We start from the raw sequence: 22,198 nt of genomic DNA, 5'->3' as shown, positions 1-22,198 counted from the left end.
AGGTGCTAAGGAGATGTGAGGAGACAAGCTTGGTGCTGAACTGGGAGAAGTGTAATTTTATGGTATAAGAAGGCATTGTGTTGGCAATAAGGTGTCTGAAGCTGGGATAGAGGTATACAAGGCAAAGGTGGATGTCATGGTTAACCTGGGGGCTCCAAATTCAGTAAAAGGAGTCAGAAGCTTTTTGGATCATGTTGGGTTCTACAGAAGATTCATTAAGGACTTCTCAAAGATAGCAAGACCCTTGACAAGGCTCCTATGCAAAGATGTAGAGTTCCTCTTTGATCAAAATTGCCAAGAAGCCTTTGAGAAGATCAAGCAAGCTATGATAAGTGCTCCCATTGTTCAAGCACCAAATTAGAGTTTGCCCTTTGAGATCAGGACTGATGCATCAGATTTTGCTGTTGGTTTAGTGCTGGGAAAAAAGAAATACAAGAAGCTTCATGTAATCTACTATGCAAGTAGGACTTTGGATACAGCTCAAGAGAAGTACGCCACAACTGAGAAGGAGATGCTGGCCATTGTCTATGCTTTTGACAAGTTTAGATCCTATTTGGTGGGGTCTAAAGTGGTGGTCTACATACATCATGCAGCTTTGAGATATCTAATAACAAAGAAGGATGCAAAACCAAGGCTGCTGAGATGGGTATTGCTTCTTCAGGAATTTGATATGGAAATAAAGGACAAGAAGGGTATTGAGAATGGAGCAGCTGATCACTTGTCTAGACTAAAAGTGGAAGCTAATGTCTCTCTTAATGATTCTCTACCTAAAGAGCAGCTTATGGTGGTGAAAGCTTTGAATGAGCTGGAAGAAATCAAATCCATCAAGGAAGGAGGTTTACCATGGTTTGCAGAGATTTTGAACTATCTCTCATGTGGAATGGAGGCTCCAGAAATGAGCAACTACCAGAGGAAGAAGTTTTTCAAGGATATCAAGAGGTTCTTTGGGATGAGCCATACTTGTATGTGCTTAACAAGTATCACTTGTACATAAGGAGTGTAGCTGAGGAAGAGGTTCTAGGGATCTTGTTGGAGTGCCATGGATCTACTTATGGTGGCCATAATGCTGCCTTCAAAACTTTGGAAAAGGTTTTACCATCAGGATTCTGATGGCCCACCATGTTCAAAGATGTTCAAGCTGTTGTTGTTAGGTGTGATGTTTGCCAAAGGGCTGGAAAAATCTCAAAAAGACATGAAATTCCACAAAATCCAATCTTAGAGGTGAAGATCTTCGATTGTTGGGGCATAGACTTCATGGGACCTTTCATCTCTTCACATGGGAACCAGTATATTATTGTGGCAGTGGACTATATCTCCAAATGGGTTGAAGCTGTGGCAAGCCCACAAATGACTCCAAGGTGGTGGTAAAGCTGTTTAAGACCATCATTTTTCCAAGGTTTGGAGTACTTAGAGTTGTTATAAGTGATGGTAGAAGTCACTTTGTGAATAAGACCTTGGAGGGACTTCTTAGGAAGTATGGAGTCAAGAATAAGATAGCCAGCCCTTATCACCCTCAGATAAGTGATCAAGTAGAAGTTTCAAACAGACAGATCAAAGCCATTCTAGAGAGGACAATGAGCTCATAAAAGAAAGACTGGTCCAAGAAATTGGATGATGCATTGTGGGTTTATAGAACTGCTTTCAAGACTCCCATTGGAACTTCGCCTTTCAATCTTCTATATGGGAAGAGTTGCCATCTGCCTATTGAGTTGGAATACAAAGCATTGTGGACTGTTAAGTTGCAGAACTTTGATATCAAGAGAGCTCAGGAGAAAAGACTTCTTCAAATTCATGAGCTAGAAGAAATAAGGCTTGATGCTTTTGAGAGATCAAAGATCTACAAGGACGGAACCAAGACGTTGCATGATCAGAAAATTATTAAAAAGGATTTCAAAGAGGGAGATCTTGTGCTGCTGTTCAACTCAAGGCTCAAGATTTTTCCTGGGAAGTTAAAGTCAAGGTGGTCTGGTCCTTTCAAGATCTTGGAGGTGAGAAGCTATGGGGCTGTTGTTCTTAAGGGAAAATATGGAAATGGTTTTGTGGTGAATGGGCAAAGGCTAAAGCGCTATCTGGTCAATGAAATCAAGGAGGGAGCTACCTCAGTGCCTCTTGATGATCCCCAAATCCATTAATGGGTATGAAAAATCAAACTTAGTGACTTAAAACAAAGTGCTCTTGGGAGACACCCCAAACTTATCCTTGTACATAGTCTTTTAATCTTTTCTTTTATGTTTTAGGATGTTTTTGATGTGTTTGTTGAGTGGTCTCAGGTCCTAGATAGTGTCTGTGCCTTGTAATCTTGGGCAAAGTGGACCAGGAGGTGGAAAATGAGGTGAAACGGCTAAGTGTTTGGATGGCCTCGGCATGAAGCCTCAGCTTGATTTAACCTGAGGCATGGTATTTAAACTCCACTTTCTCAAAGTCTATATGCCTCGAGATGAATACCTTGGCCTTGAATCCATGTCGAGGCTGGAACCGAGAGAAAGAGGTCAAAACCTCGATGCCAGGCCGCGGTCAAAACATGTCGAGCTGCACAAGGAAAATTTTATGGACGCTGCCTCGAGCTGGTGGCCTCGGGGTGGAACAAGCCGAGGCATGGCTGAGGCGTGAAGGAAAAAGAGAAGAAAAGGCATGCCTCGACTTAAAAGCCTTGGGTCATCCCATGTCGAGGCCAATCCGATGTGAAAAACCTCGTGCTAAGGCCACGGCTTGAATATTTCCAGGCCGGCTGTGATTCTCAAGCAAACAGGGCAAAGGATTATGCCTCGACTTGGTGGCCTCGGGCTGGAACAAGGCGAGGCATGGTGAATAATTTCAGAAAAAATGCCTCGGCTTAAAAGCCGCGGGCAAAAACATGTCGAGGCCCGTATGCACGAAACGTCAAGAAAAATGGCTAAAATCTCGGGTCAAGGCCTCGGGATGATTCAGGGCGAGGCATGGGCGTGTGCTGGGTGTTGACTAGTCAAAAAGGATCTATTTACCAGCGGTCCATAGCCTCCACCCTCTTACAAAGACTTTGTCTTCTCCAAAAACCCGAGTTTGCCTTCTTTCCTCAATTCTCTCTCATTTCTCAACCAATTTAAGTGATTCAAAGTGCACTGGACTCGTTTTCGTGTTGTCTTTCTTGCCCCATCATCGCATTTAGATCAAATCTTGCCAATCCCAAGGTGTTTTTCCCGATGGAAATCAATTTTATCCATGTGCTTTAATGGCGATTTTGAGTTTGCATCTTATGGAATCGATTCTGTTAGGTTGCTAGATGCCATGGGATTTGTTTTGTAAATGCTGTGTGAGTAGATTACTGATGAAAATTGAGTTCTTGCTTGAAGATTCACTTGTTCTTGAATTTTGGAAACTGAAATGCAAAAATGCCACATTAAAATCGATTTTTGAAAGTTTGTGGATTTCTTGCTGGGTTGTTGCTGTGCATTCTTGCTTTGCATTGTTGAGAGCTTGTTAAATCCATGCTTAGCTTGAAAAACCACATGCTTCAAGAAAAAAATCGATTTTAACATTTTCTTTAGTTTGTGTGAAAATTGGTGATTGTTGGCACTTGGTGCTTATTCTTTATTTGAGAAAATCTTGCAGATGACTGAGAGGACTGCTGCTCTTGCACAAGTGAAGAAAGCCTAGGCTGGAAAGGGCAATGGTTCAGCATCAAGCAAGAATGTGGAATCCAAAAAGGACACCAAGAAGAACATCAAGAGAGGAAGTGGGGAACCAGCTGCTAAAAAGGCAAAGAAGGATGAGAGAGCAGTTGTGGTGATGCCTGAACCCAAGAGGAAAGGAAAAGAGAAGGTGGTGTTGAGTAATAATGAGAGAACATAAAGTGATGCTGAAGGTGAAGATGCAGCTATTGTTGAAGCGGTTCAAGGTGCAAAACCAGCAGCTAAGAAAGCCAAGAAGGCTGAGAAACCTGAGATGCCTGAACCGACCCATGCTGATCTCTTGAAGGAGTTCTCCAAAGCAAAAGTGGTGCAAACCAGGTTTCCTGATGAAGAGTTGTTGAATAAAATAGGCATACTTGAGGATGTGAAGCATCTTTTTAACAACATGGGTCTTGGAGCTTTCTTTGAGATGAATGATGTTGCATATGATGGGGTAACTCAAGAGTTCCTTGCTTCTTTGGAAGTGTTTATCTGAGGGAAGAGGGATCCAAGGAGAATCCAAAACAACGGTATTGGACACATCTCCTTTGACATCAATGGAATAGAATACCAAGTGTCCTCTAGAGAGCTTGAACAAATCTTTGGATTTGCAAGAACAACAGCTGATGAGGATACAGAGAAGTTCTCTTACCCAGAGCATGAGATCTGTGGTCTGTGGGAAACCATAGCATTTGGAGCTTACAGAGGTGAAAAAAGAAAGAGCTCTTGAATCAAGAATCCAGCGATCAGATATGCACATAGAGCTTTGACACAAATGTTTTTCACCACCTTTGTAAATATGCATCTTGCATTTTTCTTTTACATTTTGCATTTTTTGTTTGATTTATCCTCTTTCTCATGCTTTTATAACACAAGGGACTGTGTTATTTAAGTGTGGGGGAGGGGTTTAGTGTCTACTAACCATGTTTTCATTGATCTTATTTGCTATTTTAGAGTCTTGAGTCTCATTTATCATGCATTAACATGTATTTGCATAGAAAAACCAAAAAAAATTGAAAAATCTGAAAACTTTTCACAAAAAAATGTTCATTTAGTTGCATTCAGATTTTAGGATTGAGTCTAGAGTTGCATAATCATATAGGTTTGCATCACTTGCATGGGAGTAATAATAAGTTTCTTTGAGAGAACATCATCTTAAGAGTTTAGTTCATGGCCCTAGTTATTAGTTCTTTGATGCTTGCAAGTGATGAAATGTGTGACAATGCTTGGACCTTGATTGAAGCAAGCTTTGAATTGAATTCAGCCTTAGCAAGTGGAACTTTTAACCTGTCTTTGAATTATCAAGTGGTACTTGTTTAGATGAACTTGTGGATACATATATATATACTTGGGTTATCTTTTTCCTTTTTACCACTCTTGTTAATTCAAGTAGCTGATCTCCATCATTGAGACAGTTTCCCTGCCCTTAACTAAGCCATCTTTGAAGCCTAAACACTCTAGTGAGCGATGTGAGGCTTTGTTTTGAATAAACTTGACAGAAAGTGTTGGGTTTAAGGCAACAAAAGTAGGCTTTCATGTAAATCTAGCTCTGCATCATGAGACTAGAGTAGGTTAGGAAAGGACCTTGGGAATCCTTGAGTGGAAAAGAGAGAGATTGATATGAAACCAGGGGAGAGAAAAGAAAAGAAATCGGTTTGGGGTCTGTTGTTCAAAGAAAAAAAAAACCCTTGTGTTGAAAAATAAAAGTCTAGCCTCTACGTGAAAAGAAAGAAAGAAAAGAACACAAAAAGGCTCATGTGTCTAATGAGATAAGAGAAGAGGCTAGATACTGCATGTGAGAAAGAGTTAAGTGTAAAGTTTAGGCCCAAAACTAGAGTTTGAAAATGAAAGATTGAATCCCCTGGTGAGAAAAATAATGAAAATGAAATGAGAAGTGGGTTCAGAAGGCAATGAAAGCCTTGGAAAAAAGGTAGCTTAGGTGTGTTCTACATGGTTTAGAGTTAAGGTGAAAGATCAATTTGGGGCATTGGGTAGATGGGAGTCTATTCTTATATGCATCAGTTGCCTTTTACCCTTAGCCTTCTGTTAAAGTTTATTCCTTTAGAGTGATTCCTTGAGCTGCATTGAACCCATAAGCATTAAATGAGATCATCTTTGTCTCATAACCTCATCCCTTAGCAAAACAAGTTCATTTGAATAAGCATCACTTTGATCCAGATGGTTACAAATTAATGAATGTCAAAAGGTTGAAGGATAAGAATGCTTGTGTAGGTCAGGGTTTGAACTTGTTGCACCCAAAGTATTCCTTGTATTGCATCCCAGAACTAGTAACTAGGACTAAGCCTGAATTTTTCGGGAATTGGGACGGGAATTTACGGGTAAAGGATGGGAATGAGAATTTCGGGAATCTAAATATATTACCCAAAATATTCCCACAAAATTACGGGAGGGAAATTTATGGGTATGGGACGGGAACAGAAAATTCGGGAAACAAAACATACTACCCATACAAGCCCAAAGTAAAATATAATCGGGAAAGGAACAGGAAAGGGACAAGAAAGAGTTCGGATAATTCAGATAATTAGACTAAAATCAATATTTATTAAAATTTTTTATTAATTGTTAATAAATTGTGAAAAAATCAATATTTATTATAAAAAAATTTCGATTAACCAAAATCTCTAAAATTTCACTTTATATAACTACCTACCGGGAAGTTCGGGTAATCCCATTCCCGTCCCTACCCTTTCCCTTACCCATTCAAATATTATTTTCAAATCCGAGTAGGGAATTACAATTTTCCTTTCCCGAAAAGTTCAGAAAATTAGGAATGGGTGCGGAACAGGACGGGTGAAATCAGGTCAAGAAATGGTGAAAGAAAGATCAAAAATAGTGAAAATAGTGTTTTGGAGTGTATCGGCATTTCCATGTACCGCAGGAAGGATTTTCCCTGCTAAAAATCCTTCCCAGGAAGCTCCCCTCCGCTTAAATCATGTATTGGAACACTTTCTATCGGCTGAGATCTCCTGTCGCGGGAAATACTTTCTACCAGCTAAAAATCATGTTCTGGATCGAGCAGTATCGGCAGAAAATTCATACTGCGGGAAACAACTTTATCGGCTAAAATCCTTACCGCGGTACGTGAACCTCGGCCAAAGCATGTACCACAGTACATGTTTCTCGGACAAAACTCCCTGCTCGTCGATACGCCTTAAAGGTGCCTTTACCGGAAAGCCTTCCCATCCAATTCAGTCTCCGGTGTGTTCATGAAAGTTTGATATCTTTGAGTGTACTTTCCAGAAAACTTTTCTTCACGAGATTTGGAGCTGTAAGGTGAAAGTTATCGCAATCGGGAGAAGGACATGTCTGGAACCATTTCCCTGACATACCCTCTTTAGGTCATTCTAAAGAAGGGGGACCGAAATTTAGACAAACTTAAAGATAGAGAATGAGATTTCGTGTGGAACCCTAGAGAGGAGGCCGCGGTCTTAAGGAGAAGGAGCCGCCGTAGGAGTGCATCATCGCGCCTCCACCGTCGCCTCTGTTCTTCGTTTTTCTTCCCTCTTTTCTTTAATTTCCTGCAACTCAATACTCTATGATGATTGTTTACAATATGTTTTAGTGGTTACCCAGTTGGGTTTAAAGGGATTATTCAAAGGGAATTTCATGTGTCTTTGCTTATGAATCGATAGATTTAGGGTTTAAAATCTTCTAGATGTTCTTCGTTTGCCTTTGATTATACTCCGTGATTCCCTGCTGGCCACTTAGAAGCCGATCTGACATGATATGTTGCGAAAGTTTTCATTGATTGTCTGAACTAGGGTGAAACGAGCAATTCTTCTATAGGAGTGGAAACCTACCTGTAGTTGAGTTGTGAATGTTGATGAGTCTTGTCCTGCTATTGCATCTACTCCCTTCCAGGATTAGAGTGGAAACCTACTTATCAGGGTTGCGAGAGATAGTTGTTTAGTGCTGCGAAAGTAGACTATTCATACTTCCGTGCCTCGAGTTCTAGAACATACGTAGTTGATTACCTTTATCACTTGTTTAAAATCGACATAGCCTAGTCCATGAATCCCTGCGATACCCTTGAGCCCCAACGTTTGTTTTTTATTGCTTACAACCTTCGATTTTATTTGCTTTTCATTCGCTTATTACTTTGCTTTCATTTGCTTTCGTTTTTAATTGCTTTCACTTGTTTAGCTTTCTAGTTTAGATTTATTGACAACCAAAACCCAAAACCAAAACCCAAACCTTTTTAGTTCTAGTCTGATTTAAGCATTGTCGTGAATTCGTACTGAAACAACTAAGTCTCTGTGGATCGATACCCTAAGTACTACAGCGCACGTCTGTGCACTTGCAGACATTTAGGGGTTATAAATTTAAAACCTGAAGCTTAGTAAAACCGACCAACCCCGTTTACAATCGCATCAAGTTTTTGACGCCGTTGCTGTGGACTTTGATTTGTTTCGTTGCGAATCCCAGCTTAAATCCATTAGAACACTTGTTTACTTTTACTTTTTTCTTTTGAATTTTTCAGGATTCTCTGTGATGGGAGACCGGGAACATGTTCCCGGAACTCTTGGTGATCCACCATATCGTGTGGATGGTGATCCGATCGATGATGATGACCTGACTGATGATGAGTTTGAAGAACCAATCTATGATGACAATGAGTTAATCGGATCGGCAAAACATGAAGATGATGATGAACTGATTGGAAGTTTCGATTCACTCGAGAAATTCTTGGGAGATCGAAGAGCTATTCAACCAGCCTTACCAGAGTATGGAAAAACCGAAATCAAGGTATCCTATATCCATTTAGTTCAACAAAATCAATTCCATGGTTACATATCCGAACACCCGATAGTCCATATCGAGACGTTCGAAGAATTATGTGCAACCATTATAGCAAATGGGGATTACCACAAGTGTAGTCTTTTCCCATTCTCTTTGAGAGACAATGCCAGCAAATGGCTAAAATCTTTGCAACCTGCTTCACTAAAAACGTGGGCAGCGTGTAGAACAGCTTTTCTAAATCGTTTTTATACTAGAAATCGTTCCAATCTCTTAAGGAACAAGATAAGAACTTTTAAACAAAAAGAAGATGAAGATCTTTTAGATACTTGGGAAAGATCTAGGGAATACCAAAGAGATTGTCCACACCATGGATATACCGATGAATACCTGATGGGTATCTTCTATCGAGGTATTACTCCAGAGTTACGACACTCTTTCAACACAGCATGTAATGGAGACTTCTCATCTAGATCTATAGAATATGCTCACGTTTTCATCAACCATTTTGCAAACAACATACGTAATCAAGCAGCACTTCTTGGGAAGAAAGAAGAGATTTCAGAAGTTATGAAGTGTCTCCATCACATAATGAGTTAACTTGGATTGGAACAAGCAAACAAGGCACACAATATGTGTAACTTTGATGGTTGGGACAACCCAATGAATTCTTATGATTAAGGGATGATGAACACTGCAGAAGTCTATCAAATCCAAGATTTCCCTTTTGTTTCTGATCACCACGGGTCTATTCATTCGGACCGCGGCCAAGCAAGCTTTCACCGCGGTCGTGCTGTTTCTGACCGCGACAAAGACTCATTTCACCGCGGTCGTGTTCAACCTGACCGCGGGAAACCGTCTTCCGAACTTGTCTGGACATCACCTTCCGAACCAATCTTGGCTATTCAATCTAATCATGTTTCATATTCTAGTTTTCCCTCTTATGAAGCTGAAAAATATAAACAATAATTCTAGAGCTTGAAAAATCTAGGTTTGAAGAAATTAGTGATCTTAGATCTGAACTAAAAACGATGCAAGAAGATTTCAATGAAAAATTTTCCACCCTCTTTAGCCTGATGATCAAATCTAATTCCGAAAACATAGGTAATTCCGAGGAGGAGCCAAGTGAAAATTCTTTCGAAAGCTCAAGCGAAGCAGATCCCTCCAATCATGTGCAAGCTATAACACTTAGGAGTGGATTAGCTTACAAAGAGCCTAAATTTCCTAAAGATCCCGAAGTTGAGGAAAAGGGTAAGAAAAAGGAGAAAGAAAAAGAAAGAATCACGAATGAAGATGTTGAAAAGGAAGTGGTAGGAGAAAAGGATGGAGAAGAAGTAAGAGAAGATTCATCCCGGGAAATCCTTGGAGAAGACCCGATTCCACCTCCACCAACTCGTGTCTATAAACCTAAACCTCCATATCCTAGAGCCTTAAGAGCCCCTAAGAAATAAAAAGAAAAAGCTAAGCTGAAAGAGCTAATCGATCAATTAAATGTGATATTACCTTTCGTAGAAGCTTGTGCTATGATTCCTGCTTTAAGAAAATACATGAAAGGTATTCTAACAAATTATTTAACTCTTGAAGAAGGCGTTATGATGATAACCCATGAATGTAGTTCTATCCTACAAAGCCGAATCCTGAAAAGAAAAACGATCCTGGAAGCTTCGTACTTTCATGCACCATCAATGATGTAGCTTTTGAGCATGCTCTCTGTGATTTAGGATCTAGCATAAACATGATGCCTCTTTCAGTTGCAAAACGTTTAGGACACCACACTTTCCAGCCCACTAAAATTTCTTTAGTATTAGCTGATCGATCCGTTAGACAACCCGTAGGTATCCTAATAGATGTTCCTGTTGAAATCGAAAAATGTTCCATAGCAACTGATTTCGTAGTTCTAGAACTAGAAAGAGAACCTAAGAATCCACTTATTCTTGGATGACCATTCATGTCTACAGCCGGAGCCATAATTAATGTTCCTGAAGGAAAGATGACCTTCATCTAGCCGGTCTAGTTATGCAGTTTGACATGAACAAAACTTTCGATAAACCGACTTTGGATGGCAAAATTTGTTGGATTGATGAGCTAGATGGAATTTGAGGAAGTCTATGACGATCTCGACGACCCTTTAAGTGTCACGCTTTCACCCGCAAAAGACGAACGCAATTTCCTTGAAGAAACTTCAAGTGAATGTGCTCTTATGCTTGATAAGTCCGAAACTTATAGGAAAGCTCTAAACTATCTAGATCTTAAGGACCAAACAAACATTCCTACTTCTCCTAAAGACACTGCTGCAGCAATTAATGATCCTTGGAGCGAGCTTAAAGCCCCTAAAGTCGAGCTTAAACCTCTTCCCGTCGGACTTAAGTACGCTTTCCTTGGACCAAATTCTAGTTATCCTGTTATTATAAACTCTGGTTTGACAGAAGAAGAAGCCAAAATTCTGTTGTCTGAGCTGAGAAAGCATAGAAAAGCCTTAGGATATTCACTTGATGACATACCTGGAATTTCTCCAGATCTTTGTACGCACAAGATAAATCTAGAGGATGATACTAAAAACTCAATCGAAAGTCAAATGAGACTGAACCCTAATCTCATGGATGTTGTTAAGAAGGAGATTATGAAGCTTTTAGAAGCTGGAATAATATTTCCTATCTCAGATAGCACTTGGGTTAGCCCAGTTCATGTTGTTCCGAAGAAAGGAGGAGTCACTGTCATTAAAAACGATAATGATGAAATGATCGCTACGAGAACTGTAACTGGACATCGTATGTGCATCAATTACCGGAAATTGAACGCAGCAACTAGGAAAGATCATTTCCCACTTCCCTTCATAGATCAAATGCTAGAAAGGTTATCTAATCACCCCTACTATTGCTTTCTTGATGGATACTCCGGATTTTTCCAAATTCCTATTCGCCTGGAGGATCAAGAAAAAGCGACATTCACTTGTCCATATGGCACATTCGCTTACCGATGTATGGCTTTTGGATCGTGTAATGCACCTGCTACCTTCCAGCGGTGCATGATGTCGATCTTCACAGATTTTATTGAGGATTTCATGGAAGTATTCATGGATGATTTCTCCGTCTATGGATCTTCTTTTGAAAAATGCTTAGGCAACCTTGGTAAAGTTCTGCAAAGATGTGAAGATAAGCACTTAGTATTAAATTGGGAAAAATGTCACTTCATGGTACAAGACGGAATCATGCTTGGGCATAGAATTTTTGGAAAAGGAATTGAAGTTGACAAAGCTAAAACCGAAGTCATGACCAGCCTACAACCACCCACAAACGTAAAAGACATCCGTAGTTTCTTAGGACACGCATGATTCTATAGGCGTTTCATAAAAGATTTTTCTCAAATAGCTAGACCTCTTACGCGTTTGCTTTGCAAGGAAACGAACTTCAAGTTCGATGATGAGTGTTTAGCCACGTTTCACAAGATCAAAGAAACCATTGTTTCCGCTCCAGTCGTGCAAGCACCTGATTGGGAACACCCATTTGAAATCATGTGCGATGCAAGTGACTATGCAGTCGGAGCAGTGCTTGGCCAATGAAAAGATAAGAAACTGCATGTAATCTACTACGCAAGCAGAACTCTAGACGAAGCTCAATCCAATTATGCAACAACAGAGAAAGAACTTCTAGCTGTCGTATTTGCATTGAGTAATTCCGTTCTATCTCGTAGGATCTAAGGTTATAGTTCATACAGAGAAAGAACTTCTAGCTGTCATATTGAAGTTGACAAAGCTAAAACCGAAGTCATGACCAGCCTACAACCACCCACAAACGTAAAAGACATCCGTAGTTTCTTAGGACACGCAGGATTCTATAGGCGTTTCATAAAAGATTTTTCTCAAATAGCTAGACCTCTTACGCGTTTGCTTTGCAAGGAAACGAACTTCAAGTTCGATGATGAGTGCTTAGCCACGTTTCACAAGATCAAAGAAACCATTGTTTCCGCTCCAGTCGTGCAAGCACCTGATTGGGAACTCCCATTTGAAATCATGTGCGATGCAAGTGACTATGCAGTCGGAGCAGTGCTTGGCCAACGAAAAGATAAGAAACTGCACGTAATCTACTACGCAAGCAGAACTCTAGACGAAGCTCAATGCAATTATGCAACAACAGAGAAAGAACTTCTAGCTGTCGTATTTGCATTTGAGAAATTCCGTTCTTATCTCGTAGGATCTAAGGTTATAGTTCATACAGAGAAAGAACTTCTAGCTGTCATATTGAAGTTGACAAAGCTAAAACCGAAGTCATGACCAGCCTACAACCACCCACAAACGTAAAAGACATCCGTAGTTTCTTAGGACACGCAGGATTCTATAGGCGTTTCATAAAAGATTTTTCTCAAATAGCTAGACCTCTTACGCGTTTGCTTTGCAAGGAAACGAACTTCAAGTTCGATGATGAGTGCTTAGCCACGTTTCACAAGATCAAAGAAACCATTGTTTCCGCTCCAGTCGTGCAAGCACCTGATTGGGAACTCCCATTTGAAATCATGTGCGATGCAAGTGACTATGCAGTCGGAGCAGTGCTTGGCCAACGAAAAGATAAGAAACTGCACGTAATCTACTACGCAAGCAGAACTCTAGACGAAGCTCAATGCAATTATGCAACAACAGAGAAAGAACTGGCCGTACTCTTTCGTCCATTTGAGAAATTCCGTTCTTATCTCGTAGGATCTAAGGTTATAGTTCATACAGAGAAAGAACTTCTAGCTGTCATATTGAAGTTGACAAAGCTAAAACCGAAGTCATGACCAGCCTACAACCACCCACAAACGTAAAAGACATCCGTAGTTTCTTAGGACACGCAGGATTCTATAGGCGTTTCATAAAAGATTTTTCTCAAATAGCTAGACCTCTTACGCGTTTGCTTTGCAAGGAAACGAACTTCAAGTTCGATGATGAGTGCTTAGCCACGTTTCACAAGATCAAAGAAACCATTGTTTCCGCTCCATTCGTGCAAGCACCTGATTGGGAACTCCCATTTGAAATCATGTGCGATGCAAGTGACTATGCAGTCAGAGCAGTGCTTGGCCAACGAAAAGATAAGAAACTGCACGTAATCTACTACGCAAGCAGAACTCTAGACGAAGCTCAATGCAATTATGCAACAACAGAGAAAGAACTTCTAGCTGTCGTATTTGCATTTGAGAAATTCCGTTCTTATCTCGTAGGATCTAAGGTTATAGTTCATACTGATCATGCTGCAATCAAGTATTTAATATCTAAGAAAGATGCTAAACCGAGGTTGATAAGATGGATCCTCCTACTGCAAGAATTCGATATCAAAATTCGAGATCGAAAAGGAGCGAATAATGGAGTTGCAGACCATCTTCCACGAATTCGAGTTGACGAAAGATTTCCTTTAAATGATAGTTTGCCGGAAGAAAACATCTATGCAATCAATAAAACCCCCACCAATGCAAATACCGCACCACCAAGGCAACTCATGCGACAATCAGATGCTTTCAACACACCATGGTTTAGGCACATAGCGAATTACCTATCAGCTGATGTAGAACCACCGCAATTTTTTGGTTATAGGAAGAAATATTTTCTGAAAGACATAAGACATTATTTTTGGGATGACCCCTATCTCTGTAAGAGATGTGCTGATGGGTTATTCCGAAGATGTGTGGCTGAAGAAGAGATGGAAGGAATTTTATTCGGATGCCATAGCTCGTCTTACGCAGGACACTTCGCAACCTTCAAAACTGCTTCAATGCAAGCAGGTTTCTGGTGGCCTATTTTGTTCAAAGATACTCAGGCTTACATATCGCGATGCGATAAATGCCAAAGGATGGGCAACATAAGCAAAAGGAATGAGATGCCTCAAAATTTTATTCTCGAAGTCAAAATTTTTGATGTCTAGGGAATAGATTTTATGGGACCATTCCCGACTTCTTTTGGAAATCAATACATCTTAGTAGCAGTGGACTACGTCTTTTAGTGGGTTGAAGCAGTCGCTAGCCCCACCAACGATGCAAAGGTTGTCATGAAGCTGTTTAAATCTGTAATATTCACGCGTTTTGGAGTTCCTAGAATTGTGATAAGCGACAGAGGATCGCACTTCATCAATAGAGTTTTCGAGAATCTTCTTAGAAAGAATGGAGTTACACATAAAGTTGGTTCTCCATACCATCCCCAAACCAGCGGTCAGGTAGAGATCTCAAACAGAGAAATCAAGTCGATTTTGCAGAAAAGTCAAGTTCATTGTAAGGATTGGTCTACCAAGCTTGACAATGCATTATGGGCATATCAAACAGCATTCAAGACGCCGTTAGGAACAACACCATTCAACCTAGTTTATGGAAAAGCATGTCACTTTCCAGTAGAACTTTAGTATAAAGCGCAATGGGCTATCAAGGAGATGAATATGAACTTGAAAACAGCTGGAGAAAGAAGAATACTTCAACTTCACGAGTTAGAAGAAATTCGACACAATGCTTACGAAAACTCGAAGATCTACAAGGAGAAGACTAAAGCATATCATGATAAGAAGATTATTCATAGAACTTTTGCTCCTAACGATAAAGTTCTTCTTTTCAATTCTCGTCTTAAGCTTTTTCCAGGAAAATTTGACTTAATTTTCTCATTTAAGCATTAGATCAGGGAAACGAATCATGCATTCAGGACTCCTTCATCCTTTTACCACTTTTTGTTGATCCTGAATGACTAGTTTATCTTTGGCTAGTTCCCCACCGAACTTAACCTCTTTCAAACCGCATGCATTCTTGTTTTTCATTGTCCTATATGCAGATATGTGCAAAAACGTCTGAGAGAAAGAGGATCAACGCGCTTTCAGTCACTGAAGACGGAGACCTGCGATATTACCAGATGATTCAACAAAAGGAGAAAACTTAGTTTGCCTTGGAAACAATTCAAACTCTTGGTACATTTTCGTCCTTTAGACTCTCTCTCTATAAAAGGTTATTTTCCCTTTCAAAAAAAAAATAAAAAAAAAATAAGAAGAGAAAGGAAATCTAAAACCTTAGAGAGTCTAGGAGGATCAAATTTTATACTTGAGGCAAGCTTGATTTGAATTATATGGAGTTTTGGAGATTACCTTTATGATTCCCGGAAAAGATCTAAGTCTGGGGGAACAGCTGTTTACAACAAAGGAGGAAGATTATGCAACAACTTTTGGCAAAGGAGAAGTGACTGAAAATTTGCGGTCATCAACAGGTCCTTTTCTCTCTTGCGGTTTTGCATAATTTCTTGCATCCTCCATATTCTTCAGGTAACCCTAAACACCTAAGCTCCACCACTTAAATAGCCTTAAATGCCAAACGCCGTCTACCCTGAATAATGTCTTTGATGAGAACTCACAATATACTTAATTAATGTAGAGAGCTAGTTGACCGGAAGTTAGATCTAAGTGTGTAGATTTTCGCATGACTGATAACACCGTATTTTGACCACTTTTATGGATCATAATTGTATCTTATGCAGGTGTTTTAACTCTGTTTTCAAAGGTTTTTAAAGTGTTTTCAATGTTTTAGAGTCTCAAAAGACTTTACAGGAAACTTGGGCAAATGATATGCAATTTGGAACAAATGAGCAATTTTGGATAAATGCAGACCGTCAGAAGTATGATAAGCGATGAAGACCTTCTCACCGTCTGATCACCCCCAACATTTGAGACAACATAGAGGATCCAACCAGCTTTCTAATGCACTTGGTTTCGATACGATCCAACGGTTAGATCTTCAGGTACTCCCGATGCAAGAATGACAGAAAATGCAGTTCCGGGACCGCGGCCAACACCCATTTTCCCGCGGGCAGAGCCACCGCGACCGTGGAACTTGGTCGTTCACTTTCCCGACGACTTAATTAAAGCCCAGATCAATTCCTTTCGTTATTTTTGAAGCCCTAAGTGTCCAGAACCACCCAGAAGCTATAAATACCCCCTTTAGGTCATTCTAAAGAGGGGAGACCAATAGAGACCGAAACTTAGACAACTTAGAGAGAGAGAGAGAGGGATTTCGGCTGGAACCCTAGAGGAGGCCGACGCATCAGAAGAAGGAGCCGCCGCTGGAGGAAGACATCGCGCCTCCATCTGCTTCTCCGTTCTTCGTTCTTCTTCCTTCTTTTCTTTAATTTCCTGCACTTTCAATACTCTGTGATGATTGTTAACAATATGTTTGAGTAGTTACCCAGTTGGGTTTAAAGGGATTTTTCAAAGGGAATTTCATGTTTCTTTGCTTATGAATCGATAGATTTAGGATTTATAATCTTCTAGATGTTCTTCGTTTGCCTTTAATCTTATTGCGTGATTCTTTGCTGGCCACTTAGAAGCCGATCTGATATGATATGTTGCGAAAGTTTTCATTGATTGTCTGAACTAGGGTGAAACGAGCAATTCTTCTATAGGAGTGGAAACCTACCTGTAGTTGAGTTGTGAATATTGATGAGTCTTGTTCTGCTATTGCATCTTCTCCCTTCCAGAATCAGAGTGGAAACCTACTGATTAGGGTTGCGAGAGATAGTTGTTTAGTGCTGCGAAAGTAGGCTATTCATACTTCAGTGCCTCGAGTTCTAGAACATACGTAGTTGATTACCTTTATCATATGCTTAAAATCGACATAGCCTAGTCCATGAACCCCTGCGAAACCCCTTGATGCCCAACGTTTGTCTTTCATTGCTTACAACCTTAGATTTCCATTCTGCTTTTATTTACTTGCTATCTGCTTTCATTCATAATCGATTTTTACTTGCTTTTATTTGCTTTCACTTTCAATTGCTTTTACTTGTTTAGCTGTCTAGTTTAGATTTAGTGACAACAAAAACCCAAAACCAAAACCAAAACCTTTTAGTTCTAATCTGATTTAAGCGTTGCGTTGAATTCGTACTGAATCAACTAAGTCTCTGTGGATCGATACCCTAAGTACTACAGCGCAAATCTGTGCACTTGCAGACATTTAGGGGTTATAAATTAGAAACCTGAAGCTTAGTAAAACGAAAACAACAAACCCCGTTTACAACTCACAATCAAGTTTTTGGCGCCGTTGCCGGGGACTTATATTTGTTTCGTTGCGAATCCCAGCTTAAATCCATTAGAACACTTGTTTATTTTTACTTTTTCTTTTGAATTTTTTCAGGTTTCTCTGCGATGAGAGACCGGGAACATGTTCCCGGGACTCTTGGTGATCCACCAAATCATGTGGATGGTGATCCAAGTGACGATGACCTGACTGATGATGAGTTTGAAGAACCGATTTATGATGACAATGAGCTAATCGGATCGGTCAAACACAAAGATGATGATGAACTGATTGGAAGTTTCGATTCACTCGAAAAGTTCATGGGAGATCGAAGAGCTATTCAACCAGCCTTACCTGAGGATGGCAAAACCGAAATTAAGGTACCATATCCATTTAGTTCAACAAAATCAATTTTCTGGTTATTCATTCGAAAACCCGATAGACCATATCGAGACTTTCGAAGAATTATGTGCAACCATTACAGCAAATGGGGATTACCACAAGTGTAGTCTTTTCCCATTCTCTCTTAGAGATAATGCCAGCAAATGGCTAAAATCTTTGCCACCTGCTTCACTAAAAACGTGGGCAGCGTGTAAAACTGCTTTCCTAAATCGTTTTTACACTAGAAATCTTGCAAATTTCTTAAGAAAGAAGATAAGAACTTTTAAACAAAAAGAAGATGAAAATCTTTTAGATACTTGGGAAAGATTTAGGGAATACCAAAGAGATTGTCCACACCATGGATATGCCGAAGAATACCTGCTAAGTATCTTCTATCACGGTATAACTCCAGAGTTACGACACTCTTTTGATATAGCAAGTAATGGAGATTTCACAACTAGATCTGTAGAAGATGTTCACGTTTTCATTAAAAATTTAGGAAACAGCATCCGAAATCAAGTAACCTTTGGTAATTTTGCACTTCCTGAGAAGAAAGAAGAAATTTCAGAAGTTATAAAGTGTCTCCGTCACATAATGAGTCATCTTGGATTGCAACAACCAAATAGGGTACACAATACATGTAACTTTGATGGCTGGAACAACCAAATGGATTCTTATGATCAAGGGATGATGAACACTGCAGAAGTATATCAAATTCATGATGTTCCATTCGTTTCTGATCACCGCGGTCGTGGCTGTTCTGACCGCGGCCAAGCAACCTTTCACCGCGGTCGTGGCTGTTCTGACCGCGGCCAAGACGTGTTTCACCGCGGTCGTGAGCCACCTGACCGCGGGAAATTGTCTTCCAAACTTTACTGGACACCACCTCCCGTATCAATCTTGGGTATTCAATCTAATCCTGTTCCATATCCTAGTTTTCCCTCTTCTGAAGCTGAAAACCTAAACAAAAAGATTCTAGAGATTAAAAAATCTATGTCTCAAGAGATCAGGGATCTTAGATCTGAACTAAAAGAGATGCAGAAGGATTCTGATACCCTCCTTAACATAATGGTCAAAACTAATTCTAAAAAGTTAGAAAATTCTGAAGAGAAGCTAAGTGAAAATTCTTTCGAAAGCTCAAGTGAAGAAGATCCCTCCGATCATGTGAAAGCTATCACACTTAGGAGTGGATTAGCTTACAAAGAGCCAGAATTTCCTAAAGATCCCGAAGTTGAGGAAAAGGGTAAGAAAAAGGAGAAAGAAAAAGAAAGAATCACGAATGAAGATGTTGAAAAGAAAGTGGTAGGAGAAAAGGATGGAGAAGAAGTAAGAGAAGATTCATCCCGGGAAATCCTTGGAGAAGACTCAATTCCACCTCCACCAACTCGTGTCTATAAACCTAAACCTCCATATCCTAGAGCCTTAAGAGCCCCTAAGAAAGAAAAAGAAAAAGCTAAGCTGAAAGAGCTAATCGATCAATTAAATGTGAGATTACCTTTTGTAGAAGCTTGTGCTATGATTCCTGCTTTAAGAAAATACATGAAGGGTATTCTAACAAATTCTTTAACTCTTGAAGAAGGCGTTATGATGATAACCCATGAATGTAGTTCTATCCTGCAAAGCCGAATCCCTGAAAAGAAAAACGATCCTGGAAGCTTTGTACTTTCATGCACCATCAATGATGTAGCTTTTGAGCGTGCTCTCTGTGATTTAGGTTCTAGCATAAACATGATCCCTCTTTCAGTAGCAAAACGTTTAGGACATCATACTTTCAGGCCCACTAAAATTTCTTTAGTACTAGCTGATCGTTCCGTTAGACAACCTGTAGGTATCTTAGTAGATGTTCCCGTCGAAATCGAAAAATGTTCCATACCAACCGATTTCGTAGTTCTAGAACTAGAAAAAGAACCTAAGGATCCACTTATTCTTGGAAGACCATTTTTATCTACAGCCGGAGCCATAATCAATGTTCCTGAAGGAAAAATTGACCTTCATCTAGCCGGTTCAGTTATGCAATTTGACATGAACAAAAGTTTCGATAAACCATCTTTGGATGGCAAAATTTGTTGGGTTGATGAGTTAGACGGAATTATTGAGGAAGTCTATGAAGATCTGCTTCTAGATGACCCTTTAAGTGTCACGCTTTCACCCGCAAAAGATGAACGCAATTTCCTTGAAGAAATTTCAAGTGAGTGCACACGTATGCTTGATAAATCCGAAACTTATAGGAAACCTCTACACTATCTAGATCTTAAGGACCAAACAAACATTCCTACACCTCCTAAAGACACTGCTGCAGCAATTAACGATCCTTGGAGTGAGCTTAAAGCCCCTAAAGTCGAGCTTAAACCTCTTCCCGTCGGACTTAAGTACGCTTTTCTTGGACCAAATTCTACTTATCCTGTCAAAATAAACTCTGGTTTGACGGAAGAAGAAACCACAATGCTGTTGACTGAGCTGAGAAAGCATAGAAAAGCCTTAGGATATTCACTTGATGACATACCTGGAATCTCTCCAGATCTTTGTATGCACAAGATAAATCTAGAGGATAATGCTAAAAACTCAATCGAAAGTCAAAGGAGACTGAACCCTAATCGCATGGATGTTGTCAAGAAGGAGATTATGAAGCTTTTAGAAGCTGGAATAATCTTTCCTATCTCAGATAGCACTTGGGTTAGCCCAGTTCATGTTGTTCCAAAGAAAGGAGGAGTCACTGTCATTAAAAATGATAAAGATGAAATGATCGCTACAAGAACAGTAACTGGACATCGTATGTGCATCGATTACCGGAAACTGAATGCAGCAACTAGGAAAGATCATTTTCCACTTCCCTTCATAGATCAAATGCTAGAAAGATTAGCTAATCACCCTTACTATTGCTTCCTTGATGGATACTCCGGATTTTCCAAATTCCTATTCGCCCGGAGGATCAAGAAAAAACGACATTCACTTGTCCATATGGCACGTTTGCTTACCGACGTATGCCTTTTGGACTGTGTAATGCACCTGCTACCTTCCAGCGGTGCATGATGTCAATCTTTACAGATTTTATTGAGGATTTCATGGAAGTATTCATGGACGATTTCTCTGTCTATGGATCTTCTTTTGAAAAATGCCTAGCCAATCTTGGTAAAGTTCTGCAAAGATGTGAAGATAAGCATTTAGTATTAAATTGGGAAAAATGTCACTTCATGGTACAAGACGGAATCGTGCTTGGGCACAGGATTTCCGGAAAAGGTATTGAAGTTGACAAAGCCAAAATCGAGGTCATAACCAGCCTACAACCTCCCACAAACGTAAAAGGAATTCGTAGTTTCTTAGGACATGCAGGATTCTATAGGCGCTTCATTAAAGATTTTTCTCAAATAGCTAGACATCTTACGCGTTTGCTTTGCAAGGAAACGAACTTCGAGTTCGATGATGAGTGCTTAGCCGCGTTTCATAAGATCAAACAAGCTCTTGTCTCCGCTCCTGTCGTGCAAGCACCTGATTGAGAACTCCCATTTGAAATCATGTGCGATGCAAGTGACTATGCAGTCGGAGCAGTGCTTGGCCAACGAAAAGATAAGAAACTGCACGTAATCTACTACGCAAGCATAACTCTAGATGAAGCTCAATGCAATTATGCTACAACAGAGAAAGAACTTCTAGCTGTCGTATTTGCATTTGAGAAATTCCGTTCTTATCTCGTAGGATCTAAGGTCATAGTTCATACTGATCATGCTGCAATCAAGTATCTAATGTCTAAGAAAGACGCTAAACCTCGGTTGATAAGATGAATCCTCATACTGCAAGAATTAGATATCGAAATTCGAGATCGGAAAGGAGCAGATAATGGAGTTGCAGACCATCTTTCACGAATTCGAGTTGAAGAAAGATTGCCTTTAAATGACAGTTTGCCTGAAGAAAACATATATGCAATAGATACTACCCCCAATGCCAATACCGCACCACCACGTCCTCTAATGCGACGAGCAGATGCTTTCCACCCCCCATGGTTTAGGCATATAGCAAATTACTTAGCAGCTGATGTAGAGCCCCCGCAATTTTTCGGGTATAGGAAGAAAAAGTTTCTGAAAGACGTAAAACATTATTTTTGGGATGAACCCTATCTCTATAAGAGATGTGCTGATGGGTTATTCCGAAGATGTGTGGCTGAGAAGAGATGGAAGGAATTTTATTCGGATGCCATAGTTCGTCTTACGCAGGACATTTCGCAACCTTCAAAACTGCTTCAAAAATCTTACAAGCAGGTTTCTGGTGGCCTACTTTGTTCAAAGATACTCAAGCTTATATATCGCGATGCGATAAATGCCAAAGGATGGGCAACATAAGTAAAAGGAATGAGATGCCTCAAAATTTTATTCTCGAAGTCGAAATTTTCGATGTCTGGGGAATAGATTTTATGGGAC

At 40.0% G+C, this 22,198-nt stretch overlaps 2 non-coding genes across 2 annotated transcripts; both read right to left on the bottom strand.

The window, feature by feature from the left end:
• Positions 1–8,674: 8,674 nt before the first annotated feature.
• Positions 8,675–8,782, bottom strand: LOC112084957. Its single transcript, XR_002898604.1, has one exon. It is a non-coding gene; the product is annotated as a small nucleolar RNA R71 (small nucleolar RNA).
• A 9,261-nt stretch (positions 8,783–18,043) lies between these two features.
• On the bottom strand, positions 18,044–18,151 carry LOC112084917. The gene has a single exon (XR_002898572.1). It is a non-coding gene; the product is annotated as a small nucleolar RNA R71 (small nucleolar RNA).
• Between the last annotated feature and the right edge of the window lie 4,047 nt (positions 18,152–22,198).

Source organism: Eutrema salsugineum, unplaced genomic scaffold (assembly GCF_000478725.1).
Source record: "Eutrema salsugineum unplaced genomic scaffold, Eutsalg1_0 scaffold_4, whole genome shotgun sequence".
In the NCBI taxonomy this organism is placed as follows: domain Eukaryota; kingdom Viridiplantae; phylum Streptophyta; class Magnoliopsida; order Brassicales; family Brassicaceae; genus Eutrema; species Eutrema salsugineum.
Note: the sequence above shows the minus strand (reverse complement) of the source record. Positions and strands in the feature narration are given on the sequence as shown.